Source organism: Oncorhynchus keta, chromosome 30 (genome assembly GCF_023373465.1).
Source record: "Oncorhynchus keta strain PuntledgeMale-10-30-2019 chromosome 30, Oket_V2, whole genome shotgun sequence".
Lineage (NCBI taxonomy): Eukaryota > Metazoa > Chordata > Actinopteri > Salmoniformes > Salmonidae > Oncorhynchus > Oncorhynchus keta.
In genome coordinates this window covers 16,133,375-16,150,752 of record NC_068450.1, presented here as the reverse complement: position 1 = coordinate 16,150,752, position 17,378 = coordinate 16,133,375, and positions in this window count along the sequence as shown.

Sequence of the window (17,378 nt, the reverse complement as noted above, 5' to 3'; positions counted from 1 at the left end):
TGACAGTAAAAACTATAGTATACTACAGTCATGTCTGCAAAAACACTACAATAAATACTATGGTATACTACAGTCATGTCTACAAAAACACTACAGTAAATACTATAGTATACTACAGTCATGTCTACAAAAACACTACAATAAATACTATAGTATACTAGAGTAATGTCTGCAAAAACACTACAGTAAATACTATAGTATACTACAGTCATGTCCACAAAAACATGACAGTAAATACTATAGTATACTACAGTCATGTCTACAAAAACACTACAATAAATACTATAGTATACTAGAGTAATGTCTGCAAAAACACTACAGTAAATACTATAGTATACTACAGTCATGTCCACAAAAACATGACAGTAAATACTATAGTATACTACAGTCATGTCAGCAAAAACACTACATTAAATACTATGGTATACTATAGTCATGTCAAGGACTAAAACACTACAGTAAATACTATGGTATACTAGAGTAATGTCTGCAAAAACACTACAGTAAATACTATAGTATACTACAGTCATGTCCACAAAAACATGACAGTAAATACTATAGTATACTACAGTCATGTCTACAAAAACACTACAATAAATACTATAGTATACTAGAGTAATGTCTGCAAAAACACTACAGTAAATACTATAGTATACTACAGTCATGTCCACAAAAACATGACAGTAAATACTATAGTATACTACAGTCATGTCTACAAAAACACTACAATAAATACTATAGTATACTAGAGTAATGTCTGCAAAAACACTACATTAAATACTATAGTATACTACAGTCATGTCTACAAAAACACTACAGTATATATGATAGTATACTACAGTCATGTCAGCAAAAACACTACAGTAAATACTATAGTATACTACAGTCATGTCAAGGACTAAAACACTACAGTAAATATTATAGTATACTACAGTCATTTCAAGGACTAAAACACTACAGTAAATATTATAGTATACTACAGTCATGTCAAGAACTAAAACACTACAGTAAATATTATAGTATACTACAGTCATGTCAAGGACTAAAACACTACAGTAAATACTATAGTATACTACAGTCATGTCCACCAGATCCAGGGTTCCCTTGAAAACAGAGATTCCTATTTCCATGGGACTCAACCCGGGTAAATAAAGGACATTACATTTTGTGAACAAAACTAATCTGGAGTTTTACAGTTATGTCCATTCTGCTCATTACTATGGAAGGAGCCCAGCCCCATCACCTGGCTCCAGCCCCCAGCCCCTGTATCCAACCTCATCCCCAGCCCCATCACCTGGCTCCAGCCCCCAGCCCCTGTATCCAACCTCATCCCCAGCCCCATCACCTGGCTCCAGCCCCCAGCTCCTGTATCCAACCTCATCCCCAGCCCCATCACCTGGCTCCAGCCCCCAGCCCCTGTATCCAACCTCATCCCCAGCCCCATCACCTGGCTCCAGCCCCCAGCTCCTGTATCCAACCTCATCCCCAGCCCCATCACATGGCTCCAGCCCCCAGCCCCTGCATCCAACCTCATCCCCAGCCCCTGCATCCAACCTCATCCCCAGCCCCATCACCTGGCTCCAGCCCCCAGCCCCTGCATCCAACCTCATCCCCAGCCCCATCACCTGGCTCCAGCCCCCAGCCCCTGCATCCAACCTCATCCCCAGCCCCATCACCTGGCTCCAGTCCCTAGCCCCCAGCCCCTGCATCCAACCTCATCCCCAGCTCCATCACCTGGCTCCAGCCCCCAGCCCCTGCATCCAACCTCATCCCCATCCCCATCACCTGGCTCCAGCCCCCAGCCCCTGCATCCAACCTCATCCCCAGCCCCATCACCTGGCTCCAGCCCCTTGCCCCTAGTCCCTAGTTTAAGCCCTAGCCTCCAGCCCTCAGCTGCTGGCTCCAGCCCTAGCCTCCATCCCCTGGCCCTAGCCCCTAGCGCCCAGCCCCTAGCCCCAATCTCCAGCTAGTGGTCTCAGCTGTTACAACAGGACCAATTAGAGCAAAGAAGTGACACGCTAATTCTTTGTGGAATGCCTTTGTTCAACTGCTTTTTAAAAAATTCCCTCAGACATCAATAGATTGGACTGGCAATCTATTGTTTAAATCAGCCCCAACTGGAATAATGTTTTGTGTGCATGTCACAGTTAATTTTAAACTGTAACTGTTTGTCTACATAATCTGGTTCAAGTATTCATAACATTACCCTGAAAAAGGCACAGTGATGCCAAAACGTTGGTAAATACCCAATAAATGACTGGGAGTTTATATATGGAGTGTGTGACTCTCTTTTTTTGTTGATGGTTGAAACTAATTTCTCATCATACTTTGTCATGCAAGATGTTTTCTCTCTCTTATCATAGTTTTTAATCCAATCATGGTGTGTGAATAGTCCGTGTTTTCAATAGAACAGTGAAAACAGAATATCTGGGAGCTGAGAAAGGGCTAGTTGTCATAGAAACACTGGTGTCTGTCAGTGGGGATTCAAGTGGGGATGACACAACTGTTCCCACGGTAATAGATCTGGCTTGCTTTCAAAAACACCTTTGGGAAAATATGAGGGAAACCTGAACGCCTTTCATAGCTCAGACACACCGGGAGGATTGCAAAATGTTTGCCTGCCGACAGAACTTAGCACCTCTAAACAGATGGTCGGCAGTCATTATTTTTGTGTTAACCCAGCAAAGACATTGGAAATCAGCCACTCAGCCTCGTTGAAATACTCCAAACGAGAAGGTGTCAGTAGCGTTGTTCAGCAATGCATGTCTGTGTTTGTTGTTTATGGTTTAGATTCCAATGTTAGCTAGTTACTATTTCGTAGATGGCCACATCTAGTTAACTATCTAGCAAGATGACAAAAAAACTATTTAATTCACTCTCCATGATTCCATACTGGCAGTGCCAGCCCATAGCCAAATGTTTAGCTAGCTAGCACAACATAGCTAGCTAGCTAAGGACTGCATTAACCCGGCAGCTAACACAGGCAGCTGTTTCATGGTAACTAATCCATTGTGATTTAATTATAATGTCAATACTAGCTACGGTGGTTAGCTAGTACCATCCCATAGCCTACAATGCATATAAAGTGTGACTGGCTCATGACATTTAAGGTTAGGAGAACAAGTAGGGATTTCATCAAAGAAAACATCATGACTATGACACATCCACTTCTGGAGAGAGGGAGGGAGGGAGGGAGAGGTTAAGTCTTGTAGGGAGAACATGTAGGCTTTACATCAAGGATTACATCAAAGAAAACATAACGCTGCTTACACTGACACATTCACCTCTGAACATACTGAATGAGAAAGAGAAAGAGAGGGACAGAGGGTAGAGAGGAGAGAAAGGGAGAGAGAAAGAGAGTGAGGGGGACAGGGACAGAGTGTAGGAGAGGAGAGAGAGCTCTCATTTTCTGTCGGCAGTGTCTCAGGAAGTGAGACATGATGGAGCGCAAGGTGAACATACTGGTCCTGTCCACATCCAGACCATACTGTCCATGGATGCGTCTTAAATATCTCCCTATTCTCTTTGTAGTGCACTACTTCTGACCTGGGCCCATCTCACAGGGCTCTGGTCAAAAGTACTGTGGTATATAGAAACATGGTATCAATCACAAGACACAACAAACTGAAAGGAGTCACCTACAATTTCCCACATGGCAGCTTCTTGTCTTTGTTGCTAGGTATTTGACCGTTCAGAATCATAACAATGCACACCTTCCTGCCACATCGAAGCACGCGCACAATTTTTGTGCCGTTGTCAGCCAACCCATCTATGGAGAATAGGGTGCCATTTGGGACACACCCCTTTTCCTGTTTTCAATCGTTAATAACAATAATAATATTGTTATGAACATGCAGTCCAACACATTCCAAAGGACGTGTAAAACATTCCAAAGGACCTGTAAAACATTCCAAAGGACGTGTAAAACATTCCAAAGGACGTGTAAAACATTCCAAAGGACCTGTAAAACATTCCAAAGGACCTGTAAAACATTCCAAAGGACCTGTAAAACATTCCAAAGGACCTGTAAAACATTCCAAAGGACCTGTAAAACATTCCAAAGGACACGTAAAACATTCCAAAGGACCTGTAAAACATTCCAAAGGACGTGTAAAACATTCCAAAGGACCTGTAAAACATTCCAAAGGACCTGTAAAACATTCCAAAGGACGTGTAAAACATTCCAAAGGACCTGTAAAACATTCCAAAGGACCTGTAAAACATTCCAAAGGACCTGTAAAACATTCCAAAGGACCTGTAAAACATTCCAAAGGACGTGTAAAACATTCCAAAGGACGTGTAAAACATTCCAAAGGACCTGTAAAACATTCCAAAGGACGTGTAAAACATTCCAAAGGACCTGTAAAACATTCCAAAGGACCTGTAAAACATTCCAAAGGACGTGTAAAACATTCCAAAGGACCTGTAAAACATTCCAAAGGACCTGTAAAACATTCCAAAGGACCTGTAAAACATTCCAAAGGACCTGTAAAACATTCCAAAGGACCTGTAAAACATTCCAAAGGACACGTAAAACATTCCAAAGGACCTGTAAAACATTCCAAAGGACGTGTAAAACATTCCAAAGGACCTGTAAAACATTCCAAAGGACGTGTAAAACATTCCAAAGGACCTGTAAAACATTCCAAAGGACCTGTAAAACATTCCAAAGGACGTGTAAAACATTCCAAAGGACCTGTAAAACATTCCAAAGGACGTGTAAAACATTCCAAAGGACCTGTAAAACATTCCAAAGGACCTGTAAAACATTCCAAAGGACCTGTAAAACATTCCAAAGGACGTGTAAAACATTCCAAATGACGTGTAAAACATTCCAAAGGACCCGTAAAACATTCCAAAGAACCAGTAAAACATTCCAAAGGACCCGTAAAACATTCCAAAGGACATGTAAAACATTCCAAAGGACCCGTAAAACATTCCAAAGGACCCGTAAAACATTCCAAAGGACCCGTAAAACATTCCAAAGGACACGTAAAACATTCCAAAGGACCCGTAAAACATTCCAAAGGACACGTAAAACATTCCAAAGGACGTGTAAAACATTCCAAAGGACCGGAAAACATTCCAAAGAACCAGTAAAACATTCCAAAGGACCCGTAAAACATTCCAAAGGACACGTAAAACATTCCAAAGGACCCGTAAAACATTCCAAAGGACCCGTAAAACATTCCAAAGAACCAGTAAATCATTCCAAAGAACATGTAAAACATTCCAAAGGACCTGTAAAACATTCCAAAGGACCTGTAAAATATTCCAAAGGACGTGTAAAACATTCCAAAGGACGTGTAAAACATTCCAAAGGACGTGTAAAACATTCCAAAGGACCTGTAAAACATTCCAAAGGACGTGTAAAACATTCCAAAGGACGTGTAAAACATTCCAAAGGACCTGTAAAACATTCCAAAGGACGTGTAAAACATTCCAAAGGACGTGTAAAACATTCCAAAGGACGTGTAAAACATTCCAAAGGACGTGTAAAACATTCCAAAGAACCTGTAAAACATTCCAAAGGACCTGTAAAACATTCCAATGGACCTGTAAAACATTCCAAAGGACCTGTAAAACATTCCAAAGGACCGTAAAACATTCCAAAGGACCCGTAAAACATTCCAAAGGACCCGTAAAACATTCCAAAGTACCAGTAAAACATTCCAAAGGACCCGTAAAACATTCCAAAGGACCCGTAAAACATTCCAAAGGACCCGTAAAACATCCCAAAGGACCCGTAAAACATTCCAAAGGACCCGTAAAACATTCCAAAGGACCCGTAAAACATCCCAAAGGACCCGTAAAACATACCAAAGAACCAGTAAATCATTCCAAAGAACCAGTAAAACATTCCAAAGAACCTGTAAAACTGTTAAATAAATGGAATAGACTCATTGTGGATTTGAATATATTTTGTAGTTACATGTAGTTACATGCAGAAGGAGTGTAATATTCTGAAGGTATACTTTTTCTGAGGGCGGGGGGCCTAGATGAGAATAAGATAATAAATATATTTTTCCTTTAGATACCCTGTCGTGTGTAGTACAAACTTAACAATCATGCAAATTTCTAGCCTGTTCACAATTATTTTGACGTGAATGAAATGGGCTGAAATAGTTTGCAAATTGAATGTGGAAATCGTCATTCATTTGAGGAGGAAACATTTTCTTTTTTTTATGGAAATACATGTTTTTATTATAAGTGTTAGATGAGACACAGATATAGGTATTTATCTGACAGACCAATGACCAGGGTTTCTATCGTGTCAGTCAGTATGAATATTATTGTGACTCTTCTGGTTTGCCATACAGTACACTCTGCAGACCTCCACACACACACACACACACACACACACACACACACACACACACACACACACACACACACACACACACACACACACACACACACACACACACACACACACACACACACACACACACACACACACACACACACACACACACACACACACACGTTGGCAATTTGGAAACCATCTCTGCTTTCTGGAACAGGCCTGCACCACACACACCACACGCACATGCACACAGACACACACTCACAAACAACACACACACAGACCACACACTTATGCTCTGTTGGTGATCTGGAATCCATCACTGCTTTCTGGAACAGGCCTGCACGACACACACACACACAGGTGTGGCCTGGGGACTGGTTCACCCATGTGTACATGTCGACAGGCAGGCAGACAGAGACAGACAGACAGGCAGACACATACTCAAGCATTCTAACAGACTGCAATATTCTCCTATCTCCACAGGGCTAACAGTGTCCACAGGAACAGACTAATGTCTCCTATCTCCACAGGGCTAACAGTGTCCACAGGAACAGACTAATGTCTCTGTCTCCACAGGGCTAACAGTGTCCACAGGAACAGACTAATGTCTCCTATCTCCACAGGGCTAACAGTGTCCACAGGAACAGACTAATGTCTCTGTCTCCACAGGGCTAACAGTGTCCACAGGAACAGACTAATGTCTCCTATCTCCACAGGGCTAACAGTGTTCACAGGAACAGACTAATGTCTCTGTCTCCACAGGGCTAACAGTGTCCACAGGAACAGACTAATGTCTCTGTCTCCACAGGGCTAACAGTGTCCACAGGAACAGACTAATGTCTCTGTCTCCACAGGGCTAACAGTGTCCACAGGAACAGACTAATGTCTCTGTCTCCACAGGGCTAACAGTGTCCACAGGAACAGACGAATGTCTCTGTCTCCACAGGGCTAACAGTGTCCACAGGAACAGACTAATGTCTCTGTCTCCACAGGGCTAACAGTGTCCACAGGAACAGACTAATGTCTCCTATCTCCACAGGGCTAACAGTGTCCACAGTAACATACTAATGTCTCCTATCTCCACAGGGCTAACAGTGTCCACAGGAACAGACTAATGTCTCTGTCTCCACAGGGCTAACAGTGTCCACAGGAACAGACTAATGTCTCTGTCTCCACAGGGCTAACAGAGTTCACAGTAACAGACTAATGTCTCTGTCTCCACAGGGCTAACAGTGTCCACAGGAACAGACTAATGTCTCTGTCTCCACAGGGCTAACAGTGTCCACAGGAACAGACTAATGTCTCCTATCTCCACAGGGCTAACAGTGTCCACAGGAACAGACTAATGTCTCTAAGTGTATATCTATTCTAGCCATGCTGTTTCTATGGTAGAGCAAAAACAGGGTAAAAGTGTATATCTATTCTAACCATGCTGTTTCTATGGTAGAGCAAAAACAGGGTAAAAGTGTATATCTATTCTAACCATGCTGTTTCTATGGTAGAGCAAAAACAGGGTAAAAGTGTATATCTATTCTAGCCATGCTGTTTCTATGGTAGAGCAAAAACAGGGTAAAAGTGTATATCTATTCTAACCATGCTGTTTCTATGGTAGAGCAAAAACAGGGTAAAAGTGTATATCTATTCTAGCCATGCTGTTTCTATGGTAGAGCAAAAACAGGGTAAAAGTGTATATCTATTCTAACCATGCTGTTTCTATGGTAGAGCAAAAACAGGGTAAAAGTGTATATCTATTCTAGCCATGCTGTTTCTATGGTAGAGCAAAAACAGGGTAGAAGTGTATAACTGTTTAAGTGCAATGCTGTTTCTATGGTAGAGCAAAAACAGGGTAAAAGTGTATAACTATTTAAGTGCAATGCTGTTTCTATGGTAGAGCAAAAACAGGGTAAATGTGTATAACTATTTAAGTGCAATGCTGTTTCTATGGTAGAGCAAAAACAGGGTAAATGTGTATATCTATTTAAGTGCAATGCTGTTTCTATGGTAGAGCAAAAACAGGGTAAATGTTTATAACTATTTAAGTGCAATGCTGTTTCTATGGTAGAGCAAAAACAGGGTAAAAGTGTATAACTATTTAAGTGCAATGCTGTTTCTATGGTAGAGCAAAAACAGGGTAAAAGTGTATAACTATTTAAGTGCAATGCTGTTTCTATGGTAGAGCAAAAACAGGGTAAAAGTGTATAACTGTTTAAGTGCAATGCTGTTTCTATGGTAGAGCAAAAACAGGGTAAATGTGTATATCTATTTAAGTGCAATGCTGTTTCTATGGTAGAGCAAAAACAGGGTAAATGTGTATATCTATTTAAGTGCAATGCTGTTTCTATGGTAGAGCAAAAACAGGGTAAATGTTTATATCTATTTAAGTGCAATGCTGTTTCTATGGTAGAGCAAAAACAGGGTAAAAGTGTATAACTATTTAAGTGCAATGCTGTTTCTATGGTAGAGCAAAAACAGGGTAAAAGTGTATAACTATTTAAGTGCAATGCTGTTTCTATGGTAGAGCAAAAACAGGGTAAAAGTGTATATCTATTTAAGTGCAATGCTGTTTCTATGGTAGAGCAAAAACAGGGTAAAAGTGTATATCTATTTAAGTGCAATGCTGTTTCTATGGTAGAGCAAAAACAGGGTAAAAGTGTATAACTATTTAAGTGCAATGCTGTTTCTATGGTAGAGCAAAAACAGGGTAAATGTGTATAACTATTTAAGTGCAATGCTGTTTCTATGGTAGAGCAAAAACAGGGTAAATGTGTATATCTATTTAAGTGCAATGCTGTTTCTATGGTAGAGCAAAAACAGGGTAAATGTGTATAACTATTTAAGTGCAATGCTGTTTCTATGGTAGAGCAAAAACAGGGTAAATGTGTATATCTATTTAAGTGCAATGCTGTTTCTATGGTAGAGCAAAAACAGGGTAAATGTGTATATCTATTTAAGTGCAATGCTGTTTCAATATTGGAGCTCTAACAGGGTAACAGTTGAAGTCTGAAGTTTACTTACACCCTAGGTTGGAGTCATTATTAAAACCACTCCACAAATGTCTTGTTAACAAACTATAGTTTGTCAAGTCGATTAGGACACCTACTTTGTCCGTGACACAAGTAATTTTTCAACAATTGTTTACAGAAAGATTATTTCACTTATAATTCTCTATATCACAATTCCAGTGGGTCAGAAGTTTACATACATTAAGTTGACTCTGCCTTTAAACAGCTTGAACATTTTCAAGCTTCTGATAGGCTAATTGACATCATTTGAGTCATTGGAGGTGTACCTGTGGATGTGTTTCAAGGCCGACCTTCCAACTCAGTGCCTCTGCTTGACTTCATGGGAAAATCAAAAGAAATCAACCAAGACCTCAGAAAAATATTGTACTCTTCCACAAGTCTGGTTCATCCTTGGGAGCAATTTCCAAACGCCTGAAGGTACAATGTTCATCTGTACAAACTATATTGCGCAAGTATTAACACCATGGGACCACACAGCCATCATACCGCTCAGGAAGGAAACAAGTTTTGTCTCCTACAGATGTACTTTGGTGCGAAAATTGCAACTCAATCCCAGAACAAGAAAAGGACCTTGTGAAGATGCTGGAGGAAACAGTTACAAAAGTATCTATATCCACAGTAAAACAAGTCCTATATCGACATAACCTGAAAGGCCACTCAGCAAGGAAAAAGCCACTGCTCCAAAACCGCCATAAAAAAAGCCAGACTACGGTTTGCAACTGCACATTGGGACAAAGATCATACTTTTTGGAGAAATGTCTTCTCGTCTGATGAAACACAAATAGAACTGTTTGTCCATAATGTCCATCATTGTCACGCCCTGGTCGAAGTATTTTGTCTTTATGTATTTGGTTGAAGTATTTTATCTTTATGTATTGGGTCAGGCCAGGGTGTGGCATGGTGTTTTTGTATTGTGGTGTGTTTTGTCTTGGGGTTTTGGTGTGTATATATTGGCATTGTAGCTAGTGGGGTGATCTAGCAAAGTCTATGGCTGTCTGGAGTGGTTCTCAATCAGAGGCAGGTGTTTATCGTTGTCTCTGATTGGGAACCATATTTAGGCAGCCATATTCTTTGAGTTTGTCGTGGGTGATTGTCCTTAGTGTCCTTGTTCCTGTCTATGTGTTAGTGTACACAAGTATAGGCTGTTTCGGTTTTCGTTACGTTTATTGTTTTTTGTAGTGTTTGTATTTAGATTCGTGTTACGTTTGTTTATTAAAACATGGATCGCAATCTACACGCTGCATTTTGGTCCGACTCTCCTTCACACCAAGAGAACCGTTACAGAATCACCCACCACCAACGGACCAAGCAGCGTGTCAACAGGCAGGAGCCACAGGAGAGATGGACATGGGAGGACGAACTGGACAGTAAAGGACCCTGGGCTCAGCCTGGAGAATATCGCCGCCCCAAGGAAGAACTGGAGGCGGAAAAAGTGGAGAGGCGTTGGTGTGAGGAGGAAGCACGGTGACGCGGATGGAAGCCTGAGAGTCAGACCCAAAAATGTCTTGGGGGGAGGTTCAGGGATAGTGTGGCAGAGTCAGGAGTCAGACCTGAGCCAGTTCTCCCTGTTTATCGTGAGGAGCCAAGGAGGAGACCAGAACCAGAGCCGGTGTTGGAGGTGAGCGAAGCAGAGACTGTGAAGGAGTTAATGGGGAAATTGGAGGAGAGAGAAATTAGGGAGTTTCTGTGTTGGTGCTTTAAGCATGGAATTCGCCCGACGGAACGTGTCGGGGATTTGATGGCACCTGAGTTAGCGCTCCATAATCGTCCTGAGGTGCGTGTTAGTCGGCTGGTGAAGTTGGTGCCAGCCTCACGCACCAGGCCTCCTGTGCACATCCCTAGCCATGCACGTCCTGTGCCAGCACTGCTCTCAAGATCTCCAGTACGCCTTCACGGTCTAGCCCATCCTGTGCCACCTCCACACACCAGCCCTCCGGTAGCAGCTCCCCGCACCAGGCTTCCTATGCGTGTCCTCGGTTCAGTTCCACCAGTGCCAGCACCACGCATCAGGCCTACAGTGCGCCTCGCCTCTCCAGCGCTGTCGGAGTCTCCCGCCTGTCTAGCGCTATCAGAGCCTTCCTCCTCTCCAGCGCTGCCGGAGTCTCCTGCCTGTTCAGAGCAGCCAGAGCCTTCTTCCTCTACAGCGCTGCTGGAGTCTCCTGTCTGTTCAGCGCAGCCAGAGCTGTCAGCCTGCATGGAGCAGTCAGAGCTGTCAGCCTACATGGAGCAGCCAGAGCTGTCAGTCTGCAAGGAGCTGCCAGTCTGCAAGGAGCTGCCAGTCTGCAAGGTGCTGCCAGCCTGCATGGAGCAGCCAGAGCTGCCAGCCTGCATGGAGCAGTCAGATCTGTCAGTCTGCATGGAGCAGCCAGAGCTGTCAGTCTGCATGAAGCAGCAAGAGCTGTCAGTCAACGTGGAGCAGCCAGAGCTGCCAGCCTGCATGGAGCAGTCAGAGCTGTCAGTCTGCATGAAGCAGCCAGAGCTGTCAGTCTGCATGAAGCAGCCAGAGCTGTCAGTCTGCAAGGAGCTGCCAGTCTGCAAGGAGCTGCCAGTCTGCAAGGAGCTGCCAGTCTGCAAGGAGCTGCCAGTCTGCAAGGAGCTGCCAGTCTGCAAGGAGCTGCCAGTCTGCAAGGAGCTGCCAGTCTGCACGGAGCCGCCAGAGCTGCTAGTCTGTAAGAAGCCGCCAGAGCTGTCAACCTACATGGAGCAGCCAGAGCCGCCAGTCAGCGTGGAGCAGTCAGAGCCGCCAGTCAGCATGGAGCAGCCAGATCTTTCAGTCTGCCAGGATCCGCCAGTCAGCCAGACTCTTCCAGATCTGCCAGTCAACCAGACTCTTCCAGATCTGCCAGATCTGCCAGTCAACCAGACTCTTCCAGATCTGCCAGAACTGCCAGTCGGCCAGGATCCGCCAGTCAGCCAGGATCCGCCAGATCCGCCAGTCAGCCAGGATCTGCCAGCCAGCCAGGATCTGGTAGATCTATCTACCTGCCTGAGCTTCCTCTCACTCCTGAGCTTCCTCTCACTCCTGAGCTTCCTCTCACTCCCGAGCTTCCTCTCACTCCCGAGCTTTCTCTCACTCCCGAGCTTTCTCTCACTCCCGAGCTTTCTCTCACTCCCGAGCTTCCCCTCAGTCCCGAGCTGTCCTTCAGTCCCGATCTGCTCCTCAGTCCAGTGGGGTTCTGGGTGAGGACTACTAGGCCATGGTCGGGGGTGAGGGTGGACTATCCAGGGACGCGAGGAGAGGGGACTAAGACAGTGACTGAGTGGGGTCCACGTCCCACCCGGACCCTCCCTATTGTTTTGAGGTGCGTTCGGCAGTCCGCACCTTAGGGGGGGGGGTTCTGTCACGCCCTGGTCAAAGTATTTTGTGTTTATTTTTATGTATTGGGTCAGGCCAGGGTGTGACATGGATTTTTGTATGTGGTGTGTATATATTGGGATTGTAGCTAGTGGGGTGATCTAGCAAAGTCTATGGCTGTCTGGAGTGGTTCTCAATCAGAGGCAGGTGTTTATCGTTGTCTCTGATTGGGAACCATATTTAGGCAGTCATATTCTTTGAGTTTGTCATGGGTTATTGTCCTTAGTGTCCTTGTTCCTGTCTATGTGTACACAAGTATAGGCTGTTTCGGTTTTCGTTACGTTTATTGTTTTTTGTAGTGTTCGTATTTAGATTTGTGTTACGTTTGTTTATTAAAACATGGATCGCGATCTACACGCTGCATTTTGGTCCGACTCTCCTTCACACCAAGAGAACCGTTACAATCATTATGTTTGGAGGAAAAAGGTGGAGGCTTGCAAGCCAAAGACACCATCCCAACCGTGAAGCACGGGGGTGGAACGGATTTCCTCCTCGTCTGAGGAGGAGTAAGGACCAAAACGCAGCGTGGTAAGTGTCCATATTGATTTATTCAAAAAACACAACTGAATACTGGAACAAAATAATAAACGTGAATCAACGAAACCGAAACAGTTCTGTATGGTGACAAAACACACTAGACAGAAAATAAACACCCACAAAACCCAGGTGGGAAAAAGGCTACCTAAGTATGATTCTCAATCAGAGACAACTAACGACACCTGCCTCTGATTGAGAACCATACTAGGCCGAACACAAAAACCAACATAGAAAAACCAACAGACTGCCCACCCCAACTCACGCCCTGACCATACTAAAACAAAGAATAAAATAACAGAACCATGGTCAGAACGTGACAGGGGGTGGCAGCATCATGTTGTGGGGGTTCTTTGCAGAAGGAGGGACTGGTGCACTTCATAAAATAGATAGCAACATGAGAATGGAAAATGATGTGGATTAATTGAAGCAACATCTCAAGCCATCAGTCAGGAAGTTCAAGCTTGGTCTTGTGGGTCTTCCAAATGGACAATGATCCCAGCATACTTCCAAACGTGTGGCAAAATGCCTTAAGGACAACAAAGTCAAGGTATTGGAATGGCCATCACAAAGCCCTGATCTCAATCCTATAGAAAATGTTTGTGCAGAACTGAAAAAGTGTGTGCGAGCAAGGAGGCCTACTCAGTTACACCATCTCTGTCAGGAGGAATGGGCCAAAATACACTCAACTTATTGTGGGAAGCTTGTGGAAGGCGACCCGGATCATTTGACCCAAGATAAACAGTTTAAACGCAATGCTACCAAATACTAATTGAGTGTATGTAAACTTCTGACCCACTGGGAATGTGATGAAAGAAATAAAAGCTGAAATAAAACATTCTCTCTACTATTATTCTGACATTTCACATTCTTAAAATAAAGTGGTGATCTTAACTGACCTGAGACAGGGAATTTTTACTAGTATTAAATGTCCGTATCTGTGAAAACTGTGTTTAAATGTATTTGGCTAAGGTGTATGTAAACTTCCAACAACAACTGTATCTGTTCTAACCATGCTGTTTCTATAGTGGAGTTCTAACAGGGTAGAAGTGTATATCTATTCTAACCATGCTGTTTCTTTAGTGGAGTTCTAACAGCGTAAAAGTGTATATCTATTCTAACCATGCTGTTTCTATAGTGGAGTTCTAACAGGGTAAAAGTGTATATCTATTCTAACCATGCTGTTTCTATAGTGGAGTTCTAACAGCGTAAAAGTGTATATCTATTCTAACCATGCTGTTTCTATGGTGGAGCTCTAACAGGGTAAAAGTGTATATCTATTCTAACCATGCTGTTTCTATGGTGGAGTTCTAACAGGGTAAAAGTGTATATCTATTCTAACCATGCTGTTTCTATAGTGGAGTTCTAACAGCGTAAAAGTGTATATCTATTCTAACCATGCTGTTTCTATGGTGGAGTTCTAACAGCGTAAAAGTGTATATCTATTCTAACCATGCTGTTTCTATGGTAGAGCTCTAACAGGGTAAAAGTGTATATCTATTCTAATCATGCTGTTTCTATGGTGGAGCTCTAACAGTGTAAAAGTGTATATCTATTCTAACCATGCTGTTTCTATGGTGGAGCTCTAACAGGGTAAAAGTGTATATCTATTCTAACCATGCTGTTTCTATGGTGGAGTTCTAACAGGGTAAAAGTGTATATCTATTCTAACCATGCTGTTTCTATGGTGGAGCTCTAACAGGGTAAAAGTGTATATCTATTCTAACCATGCTGTTTCTATAGTGGAGTTCTAACAGGGTAAGAGTGTATATCTATTCTAACCATGCTGTTTCTATGGTGGAGCTCTAACAGCGTAAAAGTGTATATCTATTCTAACCATGCTGTTTCTATGGTGGAGCTCTAACAGCGTAAAAGTGTATATCTATTCTAACCATGCTGTTTCTATGGTGGAGCTCTAACAGGGTAAGAGTGTATATCTATTCTAACCATGCTGTTTCTATGGTGGAGCTCTAACAGGGTAAAAGTGTATATCTATTCTAACCATGCTGTTTCTATGGTGGAGCTCTAACAGGGTAAGAGTGTATATCTATTCTAACCATGCTGTTTCTATGGTGGAGCTCTAACAGGGTAAGAGTGTATATCTATTCTAACCATGCTGTTTCTATGGTGGAGCTCTAACAGCGTAAAAGTGTATATCTATTCTAACCATGCTGTTTCTATGGTGGAGCTCTAACAGGGTAAGAGTGTATATCTATTCTAACCATGCTGTTTCTATGGTGGAGCTCTAACAGCGTAAAAGTGTATATCTATTCTAACCATGCTGTTTCTATGGTGGAGCTCTAACAGGGTAAAAGTGTATATCTATTCTAACCATGCTGTTTCTATGGTGGAGCTCTAACAGCGTAAAAGTGTATATCTATTCTAACCATGCTGTTTCTATGGTGGAGCTCTAACAGGGTAAGAGTGTATATCTATTCTAACCATGCTGTTTCTATGGTGGAGCTCTAACAGGGTAAGAGTGTATATCTATTCTAACCATGCTGTTTCTATGGTGGAGCTCTAACAGCGTAAAAGTGTATATCTATTCTAACCATGCTGTTTCTATGGTGGAGCTCTAACAGGGTAAAAGTGTATATCTATTCTAACCATGCTGTTTCTATGGTGGAGCTCTAACAGGGTAAGAGTGTATATCTATTCTAACCATGCTGTTTCTATGGTGGAGCTCTAACAGGGTAAGAGTGTATATCTATTCTAACCATGCTGTTTCTATGGTGGAGCTCTAACAGGGTAAAAGTGTATATCTATTCTAACCATGCTGTTTCTATGGTGGAGCTCTAACAGGGTAAAAGTGTATATCTATTCTAACCATGCTGTTTCTATGGTGGAGCTCTAACAGGGTAAGAGTGTATATCTATTCTAACCATGCTGTTTCTATGGTGGAGCTCTAACAGGGTAAGAGTGTATATCTATTCTAACCATGCTGTTTCTATGGTGGAGCTCTAACAGCGTAAAAGTGTATATCTATTCTAACCATGCTGTTTCTATGGTGGAGCTCTAACAGCGTAAAAGTGTATATCTATTCTAACCATGCTGTTTCTATGGTGGAGCTCTAACAGCGTAAAAGTGTATATCTATTCTAACCATGCTGTTTCTATGGTGGAGCTCTAACAGCGTAAAAGTGTATATCTATTCTAACCATGCTGTTTCTATGGTGGAGCTCTAACAGGGTAAGAGTGTATATCTATTCTAACCATGCTGTTTCTATGGTGGAGCTCTAACAGGGTAAGAGTGTATATCTATTCTAACCATGCTGTTTCTATGGTGGAGCTCTAACAGGGTAAGAGTGTATATCTATTCTAACCATGCTGTTTCTATGGTGGAGCTCTAACAGCGTAAAAGTGTATATCTATTCTAACCATGCTGTTTCTATGGTGGAGCTCTAACAGGGTAAAAGTGTATATCTATTCTAACCATGCTGTTTCTATGGTGGAGCTCTAACAGGGTAAAAGTGTATATCTATTCTAACCATGCTGTTTCTATGGTGGAGCTCTAACAGCGTAAAAGTGTATATCTATTCTAACCATGCTGTTTCTATGGTGGAGCTCTAACAGGGTAAGAGTGTATATCTATTCTAACCATGCTGTTTCTATGGTGGAGCTCTAACAGCGTAAAAGTGTATATCTATTCTAACCATGCTGTTTCTATGGTGGAGCTCTAACAGCGTAAAAGTGTATATCTATTCTAACCATGCTGTTTCTATGGTGGAGCTCTAACAGGGTAAAAGTGTATATCTATTCTAACCATGCTGTTTCTATGGTGGAGCTCTAACAGGGTAAAAGTGTATATCTATTCTAACCATGCTGTTTCTATGGTAGAGCTCTAACAGCGTAAAAGTGTATATCTATTCTAACCATGCTGTTTCTATGGTGGAGCTCTAACAGCGTAAAAGTGTATATCTATTCTAACCATGCTGTTTCTATGGTGGAGCTCTAACAGGGTAAAAGTGTATATCTATTCTAACCATGCTGTTTCTATGGTGGAGCTCTAACAGGGTAAAAGTGTATATCTATTCTAGCCATGCTGTTTCTATAGTGGAGTTCTAACAGGGTAAAAGTGTATATCTATTCTAACCATGCTGTTTCTATAGTGGAGTTCTAACAGGGTAAAAGTGTATATCTATTCTAACCATGCTGTT